Raw genomic sequence first — 9,139 nt, forward strand, 5'->3', positions numbered from 1 at the left:
CCCCTTCACCCATTAGCTGTGGCCCCTTCCCTGAGACCTGTGGTTTCCCTTTAAGCCCTGGCCCCATCTCAGGCCACTTGGGACCCTAAGCTTTTCTGCTCTATGGGCATCCCTCATGGTGGGCCCCTGGTCTTTTTGACCCCTATCTGGGCCCTGGCCCCAGCATTGACCAATTGGGCCCTTCAGGTTAGGTCTAAGCCTCCTGCCTGCACTCAGGGATCGGGGTACCCCATTCCCGGCTCAGGTGCTTCAAAAAGCATGCCTGGCCCCACAGAGTCACTCACCCCAGCAGACTCAGGCGCTTCAAGAAGCTTACCTGGCCTTCCCTGGATTAGATAGATCAGATAGCCACTCTAAGGTGAAGGCTGGGTTTAAGGTGACCCTACCCACCTTTCACCGGGGTGGTAACTGGCCTGGCATTTACCTGGGGTTCCCGTGCAACTGGGAGCCCCACCAGATCACCCACTCCTGGCAGGGTGCAGTTTTAGGTCATGCCCAGGACCAGAGCCTCCTGCTCCTACCTGCAAGATGTTCCCATGCAGCAGCCCAGCCGAGCGATTTTTTTTGCCTGCCTCCCAGCAGCAAACTGCTCTTGTTTATATAGGCGGCCAGGGGTCTAAAATGGCCACTGTAACCAAACACCTGCTGACTGCTTAATCTAGCCCTGAAAGTGGCAGGCACCACTGGTGCCCTGCCACAACACTCCTTGCTGCAACTCAAGACCATTGCTCCTCACTTTGCCATCTGCCACCACTGAAAACAGTCTAGCTCCATCTTCTCTGTAACCACCCTGCAGGTACTTAACAGATGCTATTAAATCCTCCCTTTAAGTTTGTGGAGTAAGAGAATCAGCAACACTAATAATGTTTGGAAAAGCAAGCAAACAGAAAAAAAAGACATTTGTAGAATCAGGCAAATGGATGGAGAAAAATCATACAGCAATATAAAATACTTCCTTCTTCTCAAAAATGTGGGAGTAGGAGGAAAGCAGTTTTTGTAGTGACCACTGAATTCTTATTGAAATAATCATTTCAAGGATACCAGGTTTTTGTTGTATTAATGGTATGTGAAGACACCTAGAGCAGTGGTTCTCAACCTTTCCAGATTTAAGGCACCCTTCCATTACTTTTATGAATGGGGAAGCACGCCATTTTAAAAATGGTTTTGCTTACCTCTTTGCAGAGGGGTTGGGCAGTGGGGACAGGACAGCAACAAGCATGAGCCTGCATATCAGCTCTCACCTCACAGCACCCTCCAAAGGATCTCATGGCACTCCAACGCCCTGGCACCCTTGTTGAAAAATCACTTATCTAGAGACTTAGAAGGACTTTACAAGGAGTTATTACATAAGCACAGATTAGCATGCTGCCTTAGAGAATATGAAGGCCCAATTATCCAGAAGTGTCAATATATATTTCACAGAAGAGTTTTTCTTGTCTTGGCCTGGACCTTTAGTCAAAATTATTGCCAACAATTTTGAGACTGCTACCCAGTCTTAAAACACCGAGGATGCAAAACTGCAAAAGAAAGCAATACGAGAAGTGGAACATGCTGTTTATACAGCATGTGTCAATATATCAGACTAGGAAAACAAATTCTCACTTTAAGTCATTGTTAAAAGAAGTGGCAAAATGAAGAAAACCCACGAATTGCACATGTACTGCTACCCCCAAGTCAGGAAAAAAAATCATGTAAAACACTACATATTAGCATGCATTAATAATCCAGTAAACAGAATCATGTATGGGGTTTAGACTAGATAATTCCCAAGGTCACCTCCAGCCCCAGGAGAAACAGCAGTAAATACAATATCCACAGAATACCAATAGACAACCATGGTAATAACACAGCATTTAAAATCTTATTTTAGAAGAAAAATATTAAACAAACATCATGCATCTAATGAACAAGGGCTGAACTTCAAAATCTTGTTTCTCATGACAAGAGTCAAGAAGTCATCTATGGTGCCAGAGTGCATCAATAGCGTACCTTAGACAGCAAGTTAAAAAGCAGAAGTTATCTCCAGCGACTATCCAAGCTGCCATCAGTGCAGGCACAGCACAGAACTCACAGCCTGGACGTTGGGGGCAAAGAAATCTCTGTGACCACCTGGACCCCGGCTGCTCTTGGGTCTGGACATGCCTCCCATTTAACTGTGCTTATGAACTTATGGACAGAAAGGTAAAGTTCGAGGCATAAACCTGGAGCCAAACCCATTGCAGCAATACACTGATATTGTGCAACTGCACAGTAGATGCAAGGTGTGTCAGGGGCTTGAAGCTTTCTAAACACTATGTCTGATCAACGTTTGCATGCTGACCTCCTTGGACGGCCCTCAGGACTCATCTAAGCAATGACAGCCTCTTTGGCTCTGGTTTCTTTGTTAATAGAAGCAGCAAAATGAAGGCAGGCAAGGGTCTTCTAAAGTGCCAAAAACTGGGGGGAATTCTGCAGCCAGGACAAGGACTTTTAAGGCCCCTTTGGAAGTAATTAGGAAGTGTTATACTCTGGCTGCACCTCCATTCTTGTGCCCCCTTCGAGCTGGCCTCCAGGCCTTGTGACCCATTTGTTCACCCCCGTGGTCCCTTTATTTCAGTCTGTCCGTTTTACCAGCTGTAAATGTGCCGGAGAGGAACAGAGGCTCTCGCCAACCATTTAACCACCCCTCTTCCCCAACACACCCCTCTTTTGGGTTTTTCCTTGCTGTCAGGGTGCAAGCAGTTGGATACACTTAAATGAAGAGCTGAAAAGCAACTCGGGGCTGCACAGGAGGCTGATAAGCAGAACAGGAACTTGCTGACAATATGAAGAAATCCAGACCTTCACTGGCAACTGCCAAAGACTACATTGCTCCTACAATTGTTTTTTCCCCTCTAACTTAGGCTCTGGGACAGCAAACTCCACATTTTGTAATGTAAATATTACCTTTTTCTCTTTATACCAGAAAACATTGCTTCTCATTCTAAGCTTAAGCTACAGGTTGCATTTCTATGTCGTCTAATTTCTCTCCACGGCAATCTTACACAGTGCCAGGATAAGACTCGTAGCCAAAAGCACAAGCCATTAAAAAAAGAATCACATATATTTATACCTGTTTTTTTCTTTCCGATGTAGTTGAGAGTAGCCAGTGGCAGCAAACATCTGACTGAAAGCTAGAATTTCTCTTACAGCTTCCAGTCGGGGATGTTTACAACAACAGACTCCCATTCATCATTATACTGCATAAAGCTGCAGAGCCGTGGAAGTCACCTTCAAAAGAAAAAGGAAAAAAAAAAAAAGAATTATAAAAATGCATTTTCATAGCACTCCTACAGATTCCTGTTTCACCAAGTCCGGAAAAACCAGCCTGCCATGTTGGACAATAAAGCTTTTGTAGGTTAAAAAAAAAAGCACAGCCATGTTCCTTTAAGGTTATCAATATCTGAAATGTAAAATGATCAATTATGCTGCATATTAATCATTTTGAACTTAAAGCACCTGTTAAGAAGGGCTTCCCGTCGCTTTATGCCTTTATTTCCAGAGCTTTCTTTGAACGTCTGCTCTACCTTCCCTGGCTCTCTCTCATGCACAAAATGAATATGAAATATTTATTATAAAAAGCTGAAACTTACTACAGCCACCCAAACCACGGCTGTAATAATAATAATAATAATAATAATAATAATAATAAAAAGATTTACAGACTGCTGCTGGAGTTCATTTGTATTCAGTCTTCAGACTACCAGATTACAGTTCTTTAAAAGGCAAAAGCTTTATTCTAAGTTGCTTGTCCTACAAACTCAGACTAATTGGTGGATGGAGGGAGTGGAGGAAAAGATATACATATCAATCTGGGTCCTTTCTGCTTTTCATGTCTTCACCAGAAAAAGAAAATGCTGTAGTCAGAGATGCATTGACATTGCTGATGCGACAGAGTCTAATCCAACTCTCCCCAACTTCAAGGGCTCCACAATACTGAGAAGGAGTACAATTCAATAAGGAGTTGCTATCTTTACACTCGAATCCAAAAGACTCGTGTGCCAAGAAAGTTAGGTGTGGCAATGCTTAACTTCACATGTCCAGCCCACTGAGTAGAAGCCAAGGCACTGACTCTACACACTGCAAGGGAGAGTACAGGCAAGTCTATACTGCTTCCACAGCGCTCTTCGGTACATCATGAAGTAGCAGAAACGAGACTGGGGAGCTACCCTGTCCACAGGGCTCCTGGGCCCAGAACCCTTCCGACAGGATGTGCCTACATCCATTTTCTGAAAGAGCTGAGCAGGGCTCATTTGAAAGCGCAGGCACTGGGGGAGATGGCCACCGCATTATAGAACAGCCTAGCGATTACAGCACTTATCCAGGAGGTGAGAGCATTAGGTTATAAACCTGGGTATGTGCTAAGGAAGAACTGCAGGTACCCAAGGACCTTTCAAGTCAAGCTGGGAGATGCCTAATGGATTTGGACACCCGCAGGTGGAGACAGCTGCTGAGTTGCTGCATTTTGGATCACAGCTTTAAACTTAAGCAGACTACAGTCCGCCTAAATCCTATTTTAGGCATTATGTCCTTCTGTGGATCCAACTCTTAATCACAAAGGCCCTAACCCTACAATGTGCAGAGGCCCATAAGAAGAACCCAAGACCTACCTATCCATTCTAGGTACAAAATTAAGTCTACCACACACTCAAAGGACACTTTCTTTTTGGAAACGTCACCCAAAGACAAGCATAGAGGTTTTATATTTAGCATTAAGTATACCTGCAAAATAAAATTTTGATGACAAGTCATTTTACAGCCTGCTGTATATTCCTTCTGCGTGACTGAGAATCATTCAGCCAAATATATTTATTCCTTCAAGCAAATTAAACTAAAGAGGACCACAAGTGCCCCTTCTCCCCCAACCCCAACACACAATGAACACCTGGTCTTTATGAGACGCCTTCCCATTCGATTCTTTGACTTACACATTTAAAGTCCCTCAATTACTGAAACCCAAATCACATTTTGTTTATACAAAAGGTTTACTTCTGAAATTCAAAACTAAGTGGTCATTTACTAACTATTCAAGGGGTATACAGGATTAATGAGGAAACTACATGCAGTCACTATGGATACCATGCTGACCTTCACTGTTTTTGAGGATAAACTTAAAAAGCCAGTGGCCATTTAACAACAACAAGTCTCTTTGGGCTACTGCAGAACTGAAATTTCTAATTTTATACAGAGGTATGCTCCAGGTATTTGACTAATTAAGCAACTGAACATTATGTTGCAATGAACTGTTAATTACACCATTCTGCTCGAACCCTTATTTCCTACAATACAAATGAAGGTTACTACAATGTCATCTATCAAAAGAAGTAATTTGACCTGAACCGACTACCTTTCCCTTTTAGTTCAAAGATATTATCTCTTCAAGCAATAGCCAGCACACACACAGAGTTTCTTGTAATTTTAATCAACCACAGCAGACAATGCAGATGGTTTATTAAAGACAAGTGCCAACCTGGTAAATGGGTGTTATATAAAATGCTGTCGAGAAAATGCAGGCTGAACTCATGCCATTATTTCCACCTATCCAAAAACTTCACCTCTCTTTTTGAAATGGAGTGGGGAGCACGTTTTAATCATCCTGGAACAGCTGGTCTTTCAGATCCATGGCATGCTAAAAGCAGGGACACTATTCTCGTGCCACACAGAAGCTGAATATTATCTTTTGCTGAGTGCAGGAATGGGGAAGGTTGGGGATGGGGGTGGGGGAGGGTGAAGAGAAAGGCTGCAAGCAATCTAGCAAGGCTACAGTAGGAAACTTGAAACCTTTATTTAGACCTAACCATTGACTTGGTTTGAGGCAGGAAACATCATGCATTTGTCATGCCCCAATAAGCATGTGAGGATTATCCGCTAGGATGTCCTTCCGAGTTTAAATACTCTGGATTAATTCTCGGTATGGACAAATGTACATTTGTAGCTGCTTCAGAAGGGGAGGGGGACCTGCTTTTTGGGACTAGGCAGCCACTGTTAGGCTGTAACCATTACGCATGCATGAGTTTGCAGCAATGCTAGTTCAGCACAACCACCCCAGCTTTAGTCCTGCTTCATGCAGGGTGGCAGTGGGACAACTCCACTCCTATCACCACGGGCTCATGCACACAAACAGCTGCTTCCTGGTTCTCCGCTGCAGCTTCTCCTCCCCTTTTGAAGTCCCTAGCAGTGTACATGACCCCACACCCTCCAAGAATGAGAAAAGATGCCACCATGATCAACCTCACAAGGTATTTGCAACATTCAACAAAGAGCAAGCTTGCCCACTCCATACCCCACGCCTCTGCTCAGCACAATTTAGTCTTAATCTGCAATCTCGTCCAATCCTAAAACAAGAAATGACTTGTATCCCTGCTGCGCCCATCCATGATTTAGGAATATCTTTGTTCCTCCTTCCCAAAACAAGGTACACATCATTCCCAGGCCTGTGGTAGGCAAGAAAGTACAGTATTAAGGTTTCTGTTAACACAACAGAAGATAGGGTTATTCACAGGTGATATAGATACCTATTTATTGTACACACACACACACACACACACACACACACACACACACAGAAAATCTTTTTCTCTACATTGAACAGAGGTGCAACTCCCATGTCAAATGGGACTACTTCTAGCACCCAGCCAATGCTATGAAATACACCTGCTACCTTAGAAATAACTGCAGAGGGAGTTTCATACTCTTTTTGAAGTCAAGGTCTTTCAAGTGGTTAAATAGCTCATGTAGGTGAAAATCTGACAGGTAAGTATGCTTGTTAATAACAAAGACAAACAAGGAATGGACAAATGTGCAATTATCCTGCATAGTTATTACAGCACCACACTACTAGTCATAAGGGAAGCAGATAACAGCCTGTTTGTCTTCTGCTAAAGATCTATCCTGGGATGGACATGGACAGACAAAATGATGCCTAGTGTAACTTGTATTGATCAAGTTTTTCCTACTATCCCAGTAGTTATTCTCTACCAGAGTGGCCAAATTTACCCTAGGTTTAGGAGTTTGCACTACCAGTCTATTTTTCTTTACCTCACCTGCTACCGTCCCCTCAGAGCGTGCAAAGCCAGTCATGCCAATATAAGCATTTAATCCTGTCAAGGACATGTGTTGGGAGTTGGGCAAAAAAATTATGAAGAAACTGATAAAGCTAACTGGAATATTCAAACTAGAATTCATTCCTTCGGTGCTACAATTTTGGTTGAAAAGGCACTTAGTATCCTAAGCCCTTATTTACCAGCAGAGTTTATGTGCTTAATTTTTAAGCAAAAAATGGGGAAGTGGAGCGGGGCATATGTGCATGCACATGTGCATACGTGTAGATGTTTACAGAACCAAATGCACCTTTTTCAAAATCCTCAGTTTGTTATGGACTTAAACCAGAGAGAACAAACACCTTTGACATTAAAAAGGAGTTAAATATTTAATCACCCACAAGAGTGTGGATGCAATGCACATAAATAATTTAAAAATGTTTTACTCCTTCCAAATTTTGTACGAACACTAACTTTACAACCCTTTTGCAAGGTCAATATCTTTATTCCAGTTTTTCAGGTACTGAAATGCAAGAGGCTAAGTGACTTTCCCTAGACCAGGTGCATCAAAGATACAGCCTGCAGGCTGCATCCAATCCACTGAGCTGCTCCATCATGCTGCTGGGCTACTACAAGTTGGAGAGAATCAGCAGGGGAGGGCAGAGCCTGCTGCAGAACTTGGGCCCCCACTGGATGTGGCCATTAGCAGCAGGAGGGCAAGGAAAGGCTGCACTTCCACAGCCCCGCTCGCCCTAAGGCCAACTGACCCACCACCTGACCTCCACTGCTGCAGCCAGACCTGTAGATCTGGCCTGGGAGGAGCCCTAGGGCCCGGATTCAGCCCAGGGTGGGTTTGACACCCCTGCCCTAGGCCCTAGAATCTGCCAGAGCTCAGATGAGAATTTGAGAATTGCAGCTTCTCTCCCGCACTTAAATCCACTTGATCTTGTGTCTTAATTAACACCTTTTTCTTTACACACGCGCGCACACGGACACGCACACTTACTGGCCTAGACAGAAAGTGTGCATGACTATTTCATATAGGCCAATTATCATCATATGCACAGAAAAATAGAACATATCCATTCACTGTTTTAAGAAAAAGGAATGCAATTTTCAGAAGTTATCCGTGCATCCCTGCTCCTCATTCCTGGTACGTCATCCTACAACACTAAGCCATGCAATGAGTTCTGCAATAAGCACACTGCAAAACGGAAGCCTTGGTTTGCATACTAACTCTGGAGGGAAGCAATAAAAAGATACAAACATCTACATCAAACATGAGAATGCTAAAGAGGGAAAGAAGCATAGAAAAGCATAGAAGCATAGAAAATTAGGGTTGGAAGGGACCTCAAGAGGTCATCTAGTCCAACCTCCTGCTCAAAGCAGGACCATCCCCAGCTATATCATCCCAGCCAAGGCTTCATCTAGTAGGGTCTTAAACACCTCCAAAGATGGAGATTCCACAACATTTCTGGGTAACCTGTTACAGTGTTTTACTACCTTCCTAGTGGGAAAATTCTTCCTAATTTCTAACCTAAACTTCCCTTGCTGCAAGCTTGAGACCATTGCTCCTTGTTCTGTAATCTGCTACCACTGAGAACAATTTAGCTTCATCTTCTTTGGAACCACCCTTCAGGTAGTCGAAGGCTGCTATCAAACCTCCCCTCAGTCTTCTCTTCTGCAGACTTAATGTGCCCCAACCCCTGAACCACTTTTGTTGCCCTCTGCTGGACTCTCTCCAATTTCTCCATGTCCTTTCTGTAGTGGGGGCCCCAAAACTAGACACAGTACTCCAGATGTCGCCTCACCAGTGCCTAAGACAGAGGAATAATCACGTCCGTTGATCTGCCAGTAACACTCCTACCAATGCAGCCCAGTATGCTGTTAGCTTTCATAGTAGCTAGGGTTAGGAGGGACCTGAACAGATCATCTAGCCTGACCCCCTGCCACAGGCAGGAATGAATGCTGGGTTCACAGAACCCCAAACAGGTGACCATCCAACCTCCTCTTGAATTTGCCCAAGGTAGAGGCAGGGACCACTTCCCTGGGAAGTTGGTTCCAGATTTTGGCCACCCTAA

Source organism: Gavialis gangeticus, unplaced genomic scaffold (assembly GCF_001723915.1).
Source record: "Gavialis gangeticus isolate Ggan-Ray unplaced genomic scaffold, GavGan_comp1, whole genome shotgun sequence".
Classification (NCBI taxonomy): Eukaryota; Metazoa; Chordata; order Crocodylia; family Gavialidae; genus Gavialis; species Gavialis gangeticus.